At 42.9% G+C, this 14,993-nt stretch overlaps 1 protein-coding gene and 1 long non-coding RNA gene across 4 annotated transcripts in view; one reads left to right on the forward strand and one right to left on the reverse strand.

Annotated features, from left to right (window-relative positions):
• Window positions 1-14,993, forward strand: part of LOC144773610 (uncharacterized) — a 358,494-nt gene that overhangs the window by 266,740 nt on the left and 76,761 nt on the right. The gene's annotated exons all lie outside the window — the stretch shown is intronic.
• Window positions 1-14,993, reverse strand: part of LOC144773609 (transient receptor potential cation channel subfamily M member 2-like) — a 1,291,174-nt gene that overhangs the window by 73,624 nt on the left and 1,202,557 nt on the right. The window lies entirely within an intron of this gene.

A 14,993-nucleotide genomic window follows, 5' to 3' on the forward strand; every position in this document is an offset into this window, starting at 1 on the left:
GTAAGGGTCTCTAGGAGCTGGGGGCTGTCTGGAAGATTAAGCAAGCTATTGCCCAGAGTCACATGGTGCTGGGCTAACCTGCCGATGGAGCATGGGATCAAAACGTGATCCCCAGATTCCAGCGTCAGTCGCCCTGGCCGCGGCGCCACACCTCTCCCACATGTTCAAAAACATGCTTGGTGTGACCTTAGCAGCATTGGATAGTTGTGGACAGTAGATTATTACAACTCACAACATGGGTCTGCCGCGGGCATCGATCAGAAAAAAGCTATCGCAACGCATCAAAGTACAACATACACATTCCCCAGTCCACGTTAGACTCCCAGTCCAAATATCAGTGTTCTATGACACACCCCAGCAACCCTCTAAATTAATCTTCCAATGCTTCTCACCGAAAAATGCTGTGTAAGTGATTCATAATACTGATATGTAGAAAAAATAATTGTTGGAATGGAAATGTCCCCTGTGCTGGGTTTCAGACTTCCGGCTTCTGGTATCCCTATTTTTAATTGTGGCACTAGCCTCACAATAATCTAGTGTGAGCACAGAGACCAAAGCCTGTCCTGTGACATGCGTGAGGCCCTGGATTTGCCTTGTGACCTGGAGGGGCACACCAAAAGTGCTCTCATTGCACTGACCAAGGACTACTGTAACTCTCATGGGTTTAGTACAGATAGTGGTGATGGAAGTGTACAGTGTTCTGTGAATTTTCTGGATGTGACCATGCCTTTTTATCTGTGACTGAGGTGGAGGCCTACTGGCTCACTCATGTAAAGTAAAGTTCCACTTTCAAGTACACAAGTACATCATCACAATAAGAATTCATTGGCATAGGCATAAATACACAATTTTTAAAACCTATATAAGGGGGAAACATGTGGGGAAAATGGACTCTGGGGTTGGACATCATATTGCGGGCTCATACGGCAATCCTCAAGAAAGTGCCGACGCAGAAGGTCAGCTCTTCATCGGTCAAGGTAAGTAACCTACTGTAAGCATCTACCAGCCACTTAGCGTATTTTATGTAGTACCTGCAAAAGAACTAAAAGTGTAGAATAGTTTGGCTGCTTTGTCCATCGCACGGGCAGGGTTGGGAATCCAGATTTGCGTGGTAACCGAGGGGAAAGCACAGCAAAAATGTTACAGTGCCTGCCATTAGAGGGAAGAGGAGACGCTTCTCCCTGTGACTTATGGGCAGGGTAAGGTAGCTGGCCAGGGTATATGCAGCATGTTCAGTAATGATAAAATTAACGACAGAAGGTTTTTCAGATTCCCTCTCTTTCCTTTCTGTGCAAACAGTTTATAGAGCGCATCCCTGTGGACATTTCTATTTATGGTCTCAGCTATGCTCAGGTTTAAAAAGAGGTTTCCTAAATTAACACTGCATAGGCTCCTGTGCACTCCTGACAACCACTGAATATTCTGCCCTTTCTCGCATCCAATGCAGTCACCTATGATCTCTCTCGTGTGTGTTGCTGCTGGGTTTTTCCATGTGGAAAGCCAAAAGAGGGCAGGGTGGTCCCTTATATAGGCCTCTATATAATTTAAATTGAGTTATTTATGACAGATATACTGAGCTGTGGAGATTGGTGCACATAATAATTTCCTGCAAAATCTGTTTTCTTCTAGTTGGATACAGTTCCACTTTCATGTGCTTACCTAGATCCTAGCACTAACATCTGAAGTAAATGCTGAGCTGGTTTGTGCACATGGCCTGCAAAGAATTTCCTTGGAGTGTATGAGTGAGTCGGAGTAATGGAGGCCTATTGCAATTATTTTGGATACCCCAAGATGACCTTGTGCACAATAATCAAGTTACTTACTTTCAGTAATACTTTTTCTGGTGGATACAAAGTCTAGCTTCAGACTGCTCATATTTTAAATATCCTAGGAGCCAGTCTGGATCCAGAAGGTTTTCTCCAGTTGCTCTCCCATGCAGGTAAGGAGGGTGCCGGCTCCAAGATGACCTTGTCTGATGTCAGTTGAGTCAAAGCACCCCCATTGGCGGGCTGACGTCAGTTACCATCTGTTTTAAATTTCATCTTTGAGGCTAGCAGATAATACTAAGATAGGTGCAGTTCTTTACATTAACAGAAGAATACTGTTACATATATAGAACATGAATATTGTATTTTAATATGGATATGAAGATATAAGTGCAAATAGTTACAAGCACAAAATGAAGGACTCTTGACAGAAAAACCTTGCTATGGCAGGAAGGTGGATCGGTGAGGAATCTGCAGGTAGACTTTGTATACACCAGAAAAAGCGTTACTGATGGTAATGAGGTTCCGTGAGAATCGTTACGGTGTTCCGGGCATGGACGAATATGGACAAGTAAGGTATCTATGAACCGTAAATAACGTGTTCAGTAAGTGTACGCGTTTTCGCTACACTACCTGGCATGGTTCGCCTTATTTACGTGTTTCTACATCTGAACCCTTGGGTTCCATTTTAGATACGGCATCCATTTTGTTTCTTGCCCTCACGTAGTCAGCGAACAGGCAACTGTCCGCATCGTGACCTTTTAGTTCCCAAGCTTTACGGAAGAAGCATATTCCTTTCATGGGTCTTTTATGAGTAGGGGGAGGACACTGCTAAAGCAGTTGCCTCCGCTCGAAGGTGATCCTGCCGTGCCGGTCTATTGTTTCAGCCTCGCACGTGCTGGGATCAAGTCCTTTTAAGCTACGATTACGCATCCAATATTATCCTCACACTCCCTCTTCCCTGTTGTCTGACTTCCTTGCAGCTGTTCTTGTCTCTTTCTTTTGCTTATTTACAACTCAAGTGGAATGTACCTAATGGTGGGAAGATGTGCTTTTACAGTTGGAACTGGTGATGTTAATGTAATTATGTTCCGGGGTTCTGAATACATGAAAGCGACCCTTTTGAAGTCTTTTTGTGGGAACTGGGTTGTAACCTTTTGTTCACATGTTGTGCAATGGTAAAATCTTGTATAAAAGAGAGCGACTCACATATGCAATTTGAAGCAGACTCTCAGAACCTACACGCTGTTGTACTTCTCGTGACTTTTGCCTCCCTGCAGTAATAAACGCTGATCTTTGACGCCGAAGGAAGTCTCCCGTGTCTCTGTCTTTAGTGCGCCAGAACAGGTATCCCACGAAGGTTTTAGGTGTTGTTCCCTGGCACCGCTGGGCCTTAAATAGCACAGTCCTTCAGTAAGCAACTTCTTAAGGACAACTCTACCTGCAGATTCCTCACCTTTTGAATAGAATCCCCAAGCAGTACCTCACTTGAAGGTGGAAGCATGGATGTCTAAACCAAGAAGTACTGCAGATCTGAGCGAGTGTAGTGACCATCCCTTTTGACTTAAGAACCTAAACAATAGTGTTTTGCAGAAGTGTGAAGGGAAGACCAAGTTGCTCCTTTGCATATATCTGGTATAGGAAACCCTCTAGCTATGGCAGAATTAGGTGCTTATAGAATGAGCACAAATACCTTCGGTCAGTCCCTTCTGTGCCATTTAGTGGTATGTTTTGATACACAGTAGGATCCACCTTGATAGTGTTCATTTGTGAACTGCTTTCCATCTAATTTTTCTACTGCATCCCATGAAGAATTGGCCATTGAGTCTGAATTCTCTGGTTCACTGAATATAGAAGCTGACCTCTCTTTTGGGGTCAAGTATATGTACTCTTTCATCCTTCGTAGCGTGAGGAGGAGGCTAGAAGGTGGAAGGGTGATGGAATTAACTAAGGCGAAATGAGTAACTACTTTAGAAAGGAAGACAGCTCTGGTCCCTAACATCAGTATGTCTGGAAAGGAAGTAGTAAAAGGTGGTTGTACACTCAGTGGCTGTATTTTACAAACATGTCTTGCTGATGTGATGACAATCAGAAAAACCATGTGAAAGGACAACAACCTTAAAAGGACTAACACAAACGGGCTCAAATGGAGAATATATTAAGAAAGTGAGGACCAAATTAAGTTCCCATTGAGGCATGAGCAAAGGAATTGGGGGGTACCTATTTGTAAGACCCTTTGGGAATCTCAAAACAAATGGGGATTTAAACAGATGGTTGATCTCGTAATTGCAAAATAGCTGTCAAGGCAGATAAGTAACGTTTACCTGTTCCCACTGAACATGGAGGGCAGGAAAATAATATTAGATAAGTGGGTCTTGATGGGATCTATGGATCTACCAGCACAATATTTTAAGAATCTAGTGCAGCTGCTAGAGGAAACTGATTTGGTGGAATTGTGTCTCAATGAGGCAATGATGTCCGCTGATTCCGGGGTAGAAAGAATGAATTAAAGTTGCCTTGCTCAATCCCCATGCATGCAGCTGGTGGATCTGGAGGTTGCAATGGGGAACCTGCCCCTCTGACTGAGACAGGAAGGCTATCCCAAGATCTGTATAACACACTTGTCTCAGCCAGTCTGTGGCGATTAGGATTACTTGTGCCCAGTCTAGTGGAATTTTACTCCACACTATATGAATTAGGGGTACGAGAGGAAATGCGTACTGGAGTGAAGCGGTCCATTAGAGATTAAATATGCCTAACAATACTTCCTGATAATGGAGGGCACACTTTCAGACACTGAGCGTTTTTGCGAATAGATCTATACAAGGACCAAATAATGGACCACCACGGGTGAAGTCACCACTTGTGGTCAGCCATATGATGTTGGCTAAGACTGTCCACTCCCTAGCTTACCACTCCAGCCAGAGCCCAAAACAAGAGTCGTAGAGCCTCTCTGCAGAGAGGACACAACCCCACCCCTCCATTTTTGTTGATATACCAAATTTATGTTGTGTTATCCCTCAAGTTCTGAATCATGAAGGAAAGGAAGGAAGCCCTTGAGACCGACATATCACCCGTAATTCCAATAGATTGATGTGCAAGCTCCTTTCTTACAGAGACCAGTGACCTGTGATCTCCGGTTCCTCCACATGAGCTCTCCACCCTAGGGTAGAGGCATTTGTGATCAATATAGCCACTGGTGAAGGTTGAAATTATCTCCTTTGAGATAGGTTGTCTCTCAGTCTGCACCATTTCAGATCTGCTGCAGGGTCCCTTGGTATTTTGATGCATGCCTGCAGATCTCCGAATTGTTGGAACCACTCCTTTTGGAAGCACCACTGGAGTGCTCTCATGATCCAGCGTGCATGTGTGACTACAGAGTACAGGAGGCTAGCAGACCTAGAAGGTGTCAGACCGTCAGGACTGGAATGACCACTCCATTTAGAATAGCCTGAATATTTAGAATTTTGTAAGGAGGAGAGAAGGAACGATTTGATGTGGTATCCAATACTGTCCCCTTGAGCATTATGCTCCAAGAGGGCTCTAGGTACGACCTGGGCTTCTTGTTCAAAAAGCCAAGGTTGTACAACAACAGAGTTGTTTTCTTTAAGTGGTAAGACTGCACACCTGGGGTCTTGGCCTCGAGTAGTCAACAATCCAGGTAAGGGAATGCAGAAATGTCCTTCCTACTGAGGTGAGCTGCTTCCACCACCTTTACCTTTGTGAAGACTCATGGTGCAGGAGTGAGGACAATCGGAAGAAGAGCAAACGGATAGTGATCAATTCCCATGGTGAATCAGACATACTTCCTGTGTGATTGCATGATAGAGGTGTGGAGATAGGCACCCAGTACATCGACAAATACCAATCATTCTTCTGCATTCAGAGCAAGTAGTACCTGAGCTAATACAGCATTTTTTCCTTTTAGAGGTACCAGTTGAAAATGCTGAGATCTAGGATTGGACGTAAACTGCCATCCTTTTTGGGATCAGAAAATACTAGGGAATAACATCCTGTTCTTTTTCCTGCTCTGGAACCAATTTCATTCACTCCACTCTTGAGTAGTGGGGATTGGACTTCTTGTTGGGGTATTTCCAAATGTTTGAGCAGTAGAAACTCTAAATCAGGTAGGTAAGGAATAGAGAGGTTGTTGGAAGGGTAGTGTATGCCCACTTTATACAATTTATAAGACCCCAATGTCTAAAGGGGCAGACCTCCATGTTTGTAGAAAACAGGATTCTCGTCTACCAACTGGTCAAATGCATTCTGGTATAACAGAACTAGGGTTGCTTCCCTGTTGTGACTGGGAAATGGGAGGAAGGGGCGGAGGAGGGAAGTGGAGGTATAGTTTGCTTTCAGCCTCTACCCATTCCCTGTGCTGTCTGTAGAGCAGACAAAACTTTAGAAACGTGGTATTATAAATAGGATTATAACAGTGCTAAAGGGTGTAGAGAACCACAAAACTCTACAACTTTTGAGCCTCAACTCTGTACATCGTATACTTAAGTCCCCAGCACACATCAAATTATAAACTGGTTTCCCTATTGTGAAAAAAAGCACTAAATTATATGCACTAAAATTCTTGAAACAATTCCGTCTGGTTCTTTTTTCGTTTTATTCCCGTGTTCTTGTGTATCAGTTGAAACAGCCACAGCCAACACGTGTTTCGTCGCTTTTGGGGGTGTAGTTCCGCGACTTCCACAAGGCTGTATAAATGTAAACATAGAAGATGCCTATGTACTTCAAAATGACATGACCTTTTGTAGGCGCAAGAGAAATTACATATTCATTGTAATAAACTGCAATTACTGCACACAAGGTTACGCCAACCTGATTAAACTTAAAGTGTATGTTAGATTGGTTCATTCACTTGTTTAGTACACAGATGTGCCACTTATAAAGAGGACGACTATAACCCGAATGTGATGGAGAAGTTAATTTAAAAACGTTTGTACAACACCTAAAGGTAAAAGTGCTTCAAGAATTTTATTGCATATAATTTAGTGCTTTTTTTCACAATAGGGAAACTAGCTTATAATTTGACGTGTGCTGGGGACTTAAGTATACTGTCTGTAGAGCAGATTAAACTGTTGCTGCTATTGTTTTTGCAGTTTCTATTGTTGTCTACCTCAAAAGGAAATTCCACTGCTAAAGCCTCTAAATCATTCGTATTGTATGCAGTCTCAACTGAAATTCAAGACCCTTGGATCTCACTGTTGCTTTGCTATCCTTAAATCCTTCAAGAGCAGTTTTCCACCATTGCTCAAAAAGATGGGAACCATCAAATGGAAGGTCCATTAAAGTGTTTGGATACCGCGTAAAAATCCTGAGTTACTGAGCCAAGCATGTTGACAAAGTTATCGATGAACCACCAGCTCTGGCTACTGAATCAACCATATCCTGCCCTGAATGGATGATGTGTTTGCCTGCAGATTTTCCATTTGCAACCAACTCTGAATAGTGCTCCCTAATATCTTTTCAGAAATTGGGGTGACCTTTTGGGCCACAAGGATCTTTTAGAGCATGATCTTATCTTCCTAGCAAACAAGTTGCATTGAGGGATTTTAGTGTCATGCTGCCTGCTGAGAAATTCTTCTTTGCAAAATGCTCGAACTTTTTTGATTTTCTATCCGCCTGGGTACATGAAAAGGTCCTGGGATCATTTTAGAGGAGCACAAGGCCTGAACCACTTACCTTTCGGAGATGGGTGAGCTGGTAAAAATGTAGGGTCTCCTGTGCTGGCTTGTGTCTTCTTGCGATTGATCTAAAGCCTTCTGTAGAAGTAGTTGGTTTCTCCCAAATCACCATGATAGGTTCACTGAGTGCTTCAGTGAATGGTAGAAAAGGCTCAGATGTAGGAATAGAGAAATGAAGAACTTCTGTTAAGATATTAGGTTTTAATTCTGCTGTGGGTAAATTTAAGCCCAGCATATCAGCAGCTTTCCTTACCACTGTATGTAGGAGCTCACTTCTTGAGGTGGAATGCCCGATGGAAAAGGAGCTCCCATTCCAGAGATGTATCAGTCACTTGCCTCTTTCAGAACTTCAAATTGCGGATCAAGATTTGACTGGTCATCCTCATAATTGTCATTGTCATATTGATCATCTTGAGTATCAATCTCACCCATTCCAAATCTTTCTTCCACTAAACGTCTATAGACTTCTCTTCCGGACCTATGAGGCCTCATGGGAAACCAATCTGAAAGAGGCTTTGAAGGGGAGACCTCGGTGTGGCTGCTGGCATCAAAGGTTGTGGAGCCAGTGGAGTACACCGTAGTGCCAATGGCGTTGACTGCTGCACCAGCGAGATTTTGGGTTCCTGTGCTAACAGAGTCAGGCTGGGCACTGAAATCGGTGGTGATGTTATCCTTGACGCCGATCTTCTAGATGGTGGAGCAAGAAGTGGATTAGCTCAAGAGACTTGCGGCAAAAGGTAGAAAGCATTAAATGGGGCAGACCGAAACAGTGATGATATTCCTCCAATATTTGTGAGATCGAGATGGAATGCTTGGGGGATTGCTGGTAAGCTCTAGGCAATAACAATGTTGAATAATTCCAAGCACCCATTTGTCTGGTGTTATAGACTTCCAAATGGGGAGAAATTGTTGAAGTCTTCCCCCGATAGGTGTGGTGAAATCGGGGGGAAGCATGGGCAAGTCTCGGTTTGTTGAGGGAAGGGGAGCTACGGGGTGTGTTGCCCTTACCCCTACCCTTGAGGTTGTTGGCTCTATACCCTCCTCGAAAAAAAACCTCTGGAGGGTGAGGGCTGGTTGTTACCAAGTTGTGGTATTTTGATCTGGGGATGGGGTTTTCGACCCTCCCCTGTTAAAGGAGCAACGAAAAGAGCCTCTGTTGGATGTAGTCTGGAGTGCATCCATAGATTTAGCTACTTCAGTGTCCTTTCATTTTCTCTAACGCTTGGTCGATCTTAGGACCAAATAGGTGCACTGCATCTCTCGACGTCGAGCCCAACAATCGCGAGTCTTTTTTGATTGGAACAACCTGCAAGCACCACAATTTTCTTCCTTGTGCTTGGGAGACAATCACAAGTTGCACACTTCATGCGAGTCCATGCACTGATACTGCGCATGGCAGAGAGGATAGAATTTAAACAGAGTCCAATCCATCAACGGAGAGCTGACCGAGCGCGGTTAGGCATCGAATGCCGTCCACAAAGCTTTCCGATGGAAGGTCGATTCCAATGTCGAAACGATATGCGGAGAAGTGGGAATGGGTACGGAAACAATACAGTCAAGGGTAGATAGGATTACGCATCGAGGGGAACCAGAAGAACGGTTTCGAACCGGAGCACAGAAATCCAGGTATTAACCCGATCGCAAAAAAACAAAACTATCTAATGGAGTCGATGACCATGCGCACTATCACCGAAAGGAGGAGTCACCTTACCTTGTGACTGAGAAAGACTGCTTTGAAGAAAAACAACTTGCAAACATCCGGACCCAACGCTAAATGGCAGGAGTATGCAGAGTATGTGTATCTACAGCACACATGCCTCGAACATATATCTATACATATATATATATATATACATACATATATATACATACACACACATATATATATATATATATATATTGTTATCCAATGTGCCTAAGCTTTTGGGGAGGCACTCGACATTCCTCCGCCCTGCGGGCTTCACTCTCAGCGCACTTCCTCGTTTCACATGAAGTAAAATCTGCCCGACGCGTTTCTGGGTGCTTGTTCCCGTCATCAGGGGCTGCATTCAAGAAATGTTTGTTCATGCATTCGTATTTACCGGGCATTGCTTAAACCACACCCATGGTAGGCGTGTGTTCAGTACACCGTCATTCCATGCTTTCTGGGATAGGTAGTCCGTTTGATGCATGTAGTTTTCATTAGGTCTTTCTTGAAAAGTGATGCTTGTGTTCATACCTTTGTAGGCTGTGTTTACGGTTCAGTGCGCTATAATTTTCTCCTGGAGTTTGACAGGACTCCATGAGAAAATTATAGCGCACTGAACCGTAAACACAGCCTACAAAGGTATGAACACAAGCATCACTTTTCAAGAAAGACCTAATGAAAACTACATGCATCAAACGGACTACCTATCCCAGAAAGCATGGAATGACGGTGTACTGAACACACGCCTACCATGGGTGTGGTTTAAGCAATGCCCGGTAAATACGAATGCATGAACAAACATTTCTTGAATGCAGCCCCTGATGACGGGAACAAGCACCCAGAAACGCGTCGGGCAGATTTTACTTCATGTGAAACGAGGAAGTGCGCTGAGAGTGAAGCCCGCAGGGCGGAGGAATGTCGAGTGCCTCCCCAAAAGCTTAGGCACATTGGATAACAAAATTCTCATCGGCCGCCCGGTCGGGGGGATGGCACCATCGACTGCAGCAGCGGACACCAAGTGCGGCAGTCGAGGCTAATCGCTTCCAAACTCGTTGGAGGTTGAGTGAGAAAATTATAGCGCACTGAACCGTAAACACAGCCTACAAAGGTATGAACACAAGCATCACTTTTCAAGAAAGACCTAATGAAAACTACATGCATCAAACGGACTACCTATCCCAGAAAGCATGGAATGACGGTGTACTGAACACACGCCTACCATGGGTGTGGTTTAAGCAATGCCCGGTAAATACGAATGCATGAACAAACATTTCTTGAATGCAGCCCCTGATGACGGGAACAAGCACCCAGAAACGCGTCGGGCAGATTTTACTTCATGTGAAACGAGGAAGTGCGCTGAGAGTGAAGCCCGCAGGGCGGAGGAATGTCGAGTGCCTCCCCAAAAGCTTAGGCACATTGGATAACAATATATATATATATATATATATATATATATATATATATATATATACACATACATATACATATACATACACATACACATATATATACATACACATACACATATATATATACATATACACATACACATATATATACACATACACATATATACACATATATACATATATACACACACATATACATATATATATACATATACATATATATACATATACATATATACATACATACATACATATATATATATGTTGGATGAATGGTCACAGAACTCCGCCGCAAGCAGCAAGAATATGCTCTGCATTCTGATTAAGTATGCATGGGAAGATCGCGATCTAATACTAAAACAGTTGAAAGAACTTGAAGAGGAATTTGTAAAACATCCCAACCAAGATATGATAAACAAATTCAAGGCTGATTTATGTATGTATGTATGTAAATGTCGGAATTTGTAAAGCGCACAGCTACCTCCACCGGAGGTGTCCTGGCGCTGTCCGTATACCGCTTAGGAACCCTTCCTGGCTTTCCTGGGAAATGTCCACTCCTGGGCACCCCCAGGTGCAGCCAGGCATCCCAGCGCTTTTGGGGCCGTTGTGGAGACTAAGCAAGCTATTGCCCAGAGTTGCAGCGTGGGACCCATGATCAGAACAGGCACTGAGGCGAGAATATCCAGTCAGGGGAATTAATGAGCTGGAGACCCGCCGAGGCGGGAATCAAACCCTGGTCCCTGGCCAGAGCTCTGCATCAAGGTCTGCCTGCTTTAACCATTGAGCCACACTTCTCCACAATTTAAAAGGGCGCCTTAAGAAGAATGAGGAAGATATAAAATATCACAAACAACGAAAGTTACACAGAGACTGCGGGGACTATGATAGTGGTTGAATACTAACCTATAGTCCGAAATAGGGCTACCTATACAAACAAACCAATGTACAAATGGAGACATCAGAACCTTCGGAAACCATGGGAGAAAGTTCACCAACAATCATCGCAAGTGAGCCTGATTCAGTTGCGTCACGACAATCGGTCAGTACGGCATCAGACATAGAAATCACAAAAAAAACAGCGACTTTTTTAGAGGAGTTCAGGGTCCTCCGAACAAGACGCAAAAAGGAGGCGGAATTACAACAGAAACAGTCATTCCAGAAAACACCAACTCGTGGGAGACCAAGAGGACAAACAAGAGGAAGAGCCAATCACAAAAGAGACGACTCAAGTTCCAGCAGAGACGACGGAAAGAATACAAAGCCGGTGGGACCCAAAAGGGGCGGCTACAGAAGAAGACGTTAACTATGGATGACGAAATGGTAAATAAAACCATAATCAATTTATCCTCTAGAACATTGACTCTTAAAGTGAAAAGTACTCTTTGTTTAGGACTAACCTTTTGTCCCAGTAAACTATTTAGTTATTCAGACACCAGGATAGACATTTTCAAATTTGTAAGAAAACTTAAATTACAAAAATGGCACTTGTTACGACCTGAAAAATGCAATGATGTGTCTACTGTGGAAATGGTTTTACCTGAACTTACTATAAATGATCAAGGTTTGATACGGGACATATATTCTTTGGGGAGGTGACATTTGATAGTCAACAGGATGACCAGATCATAGGGGTGAGAGAAACTAAGTTGGACAGAGCAGCAGGTACCACTTTCAAACCGAAATCAGTTTTCTGCACCATAATGTCACATGACCCTATAGATACCTTTCGAGAAGTGGTTGCCAAAGAGTTAATTAAACTAAAACATAAGCAACACAACAGCAATAAAGGGAACTGGAATCTATCTAAACAGGAGCGAGATTTTATCCTTTCTCTGGCAGATAAGACCATTGTGCTGAGACCCTCTGATAAAGGAGGTAATATTGTTTTATGGGGGAGGGATCTGTACATAAAGGAAGCCCTCAGACAATTGGAGGGCAACAAATTTTACAGTAGGTCCAACACAAATGAGTATAATAACAGCATTGAGGAGACAAGGAATAAATTGCAGGAATGGCAAACAGAGGGGCTCCTCATGGCATGAATTCTGCTTCCTCAAACGGGATTATCCTAAACTGCCAATTTTCTAACTTCTCCTGAAGGTTCATAAGAATCTGATAGAACCCCCAGGCAGACCTATCATCCCCTCTATAGGAAGCATCAATGAAAACTTATCTGTATATATCGATCATTTCCTACGGGAATATGTTATCAAACTTCCTTCCTATATTAAGGATACTACAGATTTTTGGACCAAAATAGACAATATCATATGGACAGAAGGTTCCATATTGATAACTATGGATGTTAGTGCCTTGTACACTATTATTGACCACACTCAAGGCATGGAGGCAAGCTACCACTATCTAAAAAATAGAGAACTAGGATTCAGGGACCACACTGTGATGCTCATTGAGATGATGAAACTGTGCCTGCGGAATAATATATTCATGTTTGATGTGGTATTATTCAAACAAATTCGCGGCGCAGCAATGGGCTCGGCCTTTTCTCCCAATTTTGCTAATTTATTTTTGGGCAAAGGGGAAGAAGAAATCAGGATAGAGGATAGATTGAGTGAGGACTTTAAGAAGGTACACACATGGGTCAGATATATAGATGACCTTTTTGTCATCTGGCAAGGTACAGAAAAAGAGGCTGAAAACTTCATCACTAAATTTAATCAGAATAGCTACAACATCCAACTTACACACAACATCAACACAATTCGGATTGAATTCTTGGACACGAGTATTGAAGTCCAGGAGGGCAAACTGATTTCTAAGTTGCTTAGGAAGGACACGGCGGGCAATAGTCTGCTCCATGCCCTCAGTGCCCATCCTGATCTCCTTAAATGGAGCATACCCTACGGGGAACTTTTGAGGGCTAAAAGGAATTGTACCAGAGAAGAAGATTACAATCAGGAAAAAAACAACATACTTAAACGCTTCAGGGAAAGGGACTATCCAGAGTGGGTACTCAGGAAAGCTGTTGCAAAAGCCTCTGTAATTTTGAGATCAGAAACTCTAACCCCTAAACCTACAGTAACCGAAAACACTCCTAGAATTATCACTACTTTTAATCAGGAGTCAAAGAAGGTCCAAAAAATAATGGCTGACAATTGGAGAATCCTAAAAGCAGATACCATCATAGGCCCCAAACTTACTAATAGACCCCAAATAACATACAGGAGGGGTCGGAACCTTAGGGATATGCTGGTCAAAGGTGATATAACGGATAAAAAGGGCCAACATATTCAAGGGTTAAAGGGTTTCTGTCCTTGTGGCCACTGCAGGGCCTGTCAAACCAGTGTTATGGTTAAGGATTTTGATGTCCCGGGAACACAGGTTAGACGACAAATTAAGCAATTCTTAACTTGTAGTACTAACTATGTCGTGTATATCTTGGAATGTCCGTGCCTGAGAAGATATGTGGGAAGTACGTCCTGCATGGCGAAGAAAAGGGTACAAGAACATTTACGGGCAATTACCAACAAAGACCCTAAGTATCCTATTGTCAGACATTTCCAAGAAGTTCATCAATCCAACAATGAACTATTAAGATATTATGCAATTGAACAGGTGAACATTGGAAAGCGGGGTGGAAATCGAGAACTTGCCCTCCGGAAAAAAGAGTCTAAATGGATAATAGAACTTGAGACACGATTCCCTGGGGGGCACAATCTGGATGAAGAATTAGCCACCCACCTCCACATGGAATAGTGATGTGTTTTTGTTGTGGACTATTGAACATTCCTGCAATGTTTTGTGATATGTAAATGTAACTATTGTGTTTTTAAACCAATTTTAATTACTTGTATGTTGTCTTCTAGGAGCATGGATGTGGGACATCACTTGTTTATTACTTTGAGCACTGCACTGATCCCCACACGGCTCTTAAGGATTGAAGACTGGCACTTCACTACTTTAAGCTAAGACTTTCACTTTCACCTTTATTGATCTTTTTGATCATTTTGCACTCTGATCCAGTCAGATGGGACACTGATTGACAAGCCAATTATCTATCAGCACTATTAGAGACTGGGTTTTTTCAGATATGGTCACTATTGTTCTCGTATGGGGATAATGCTGTGATTTGGATATGAGGTGGAATCACAGCAATTTTCTGTAATTTACTTTTTTTCTTAATATAAGTTGTATTCTGGCACTAGACCGAGAGGATACAGAGTAAAATGGGCAACAACTGTGCATATAATTACACTCCGTGATTAGAGACAGCTGAGAGACTTACATGTCAACATTATATGTTGCATTGGGGGACATTATGTGTCAATAGAATAATTGATATATTGAGCCGTCCTAAGCTCTAGCCCTTAGATAGAGAGCTTTTTATCTCTATCATCGTATGCTCACAAACTGTTACACATTCAAAATGGCAGACAATGTGGTTGGCGGTAAGAGGACGCTTTTCTGAATAAGT

The sequence above is a fragment of the Lissotriton helveticus genome, chromosome 8 (assembly GCF_964261635.1).
Source record: "Lissotriton helveticus chromosome 8, aLisHel1.1, whole genome shotgun sequence".
In the NCBI taxonomy this organism is placed as follows: domain Eukaryota; kingdom Metazoa; phylum Chordata; class Amphibia; order Caudata; family Salamandridae; genus Lissotriton; species Lissotriton helveticus.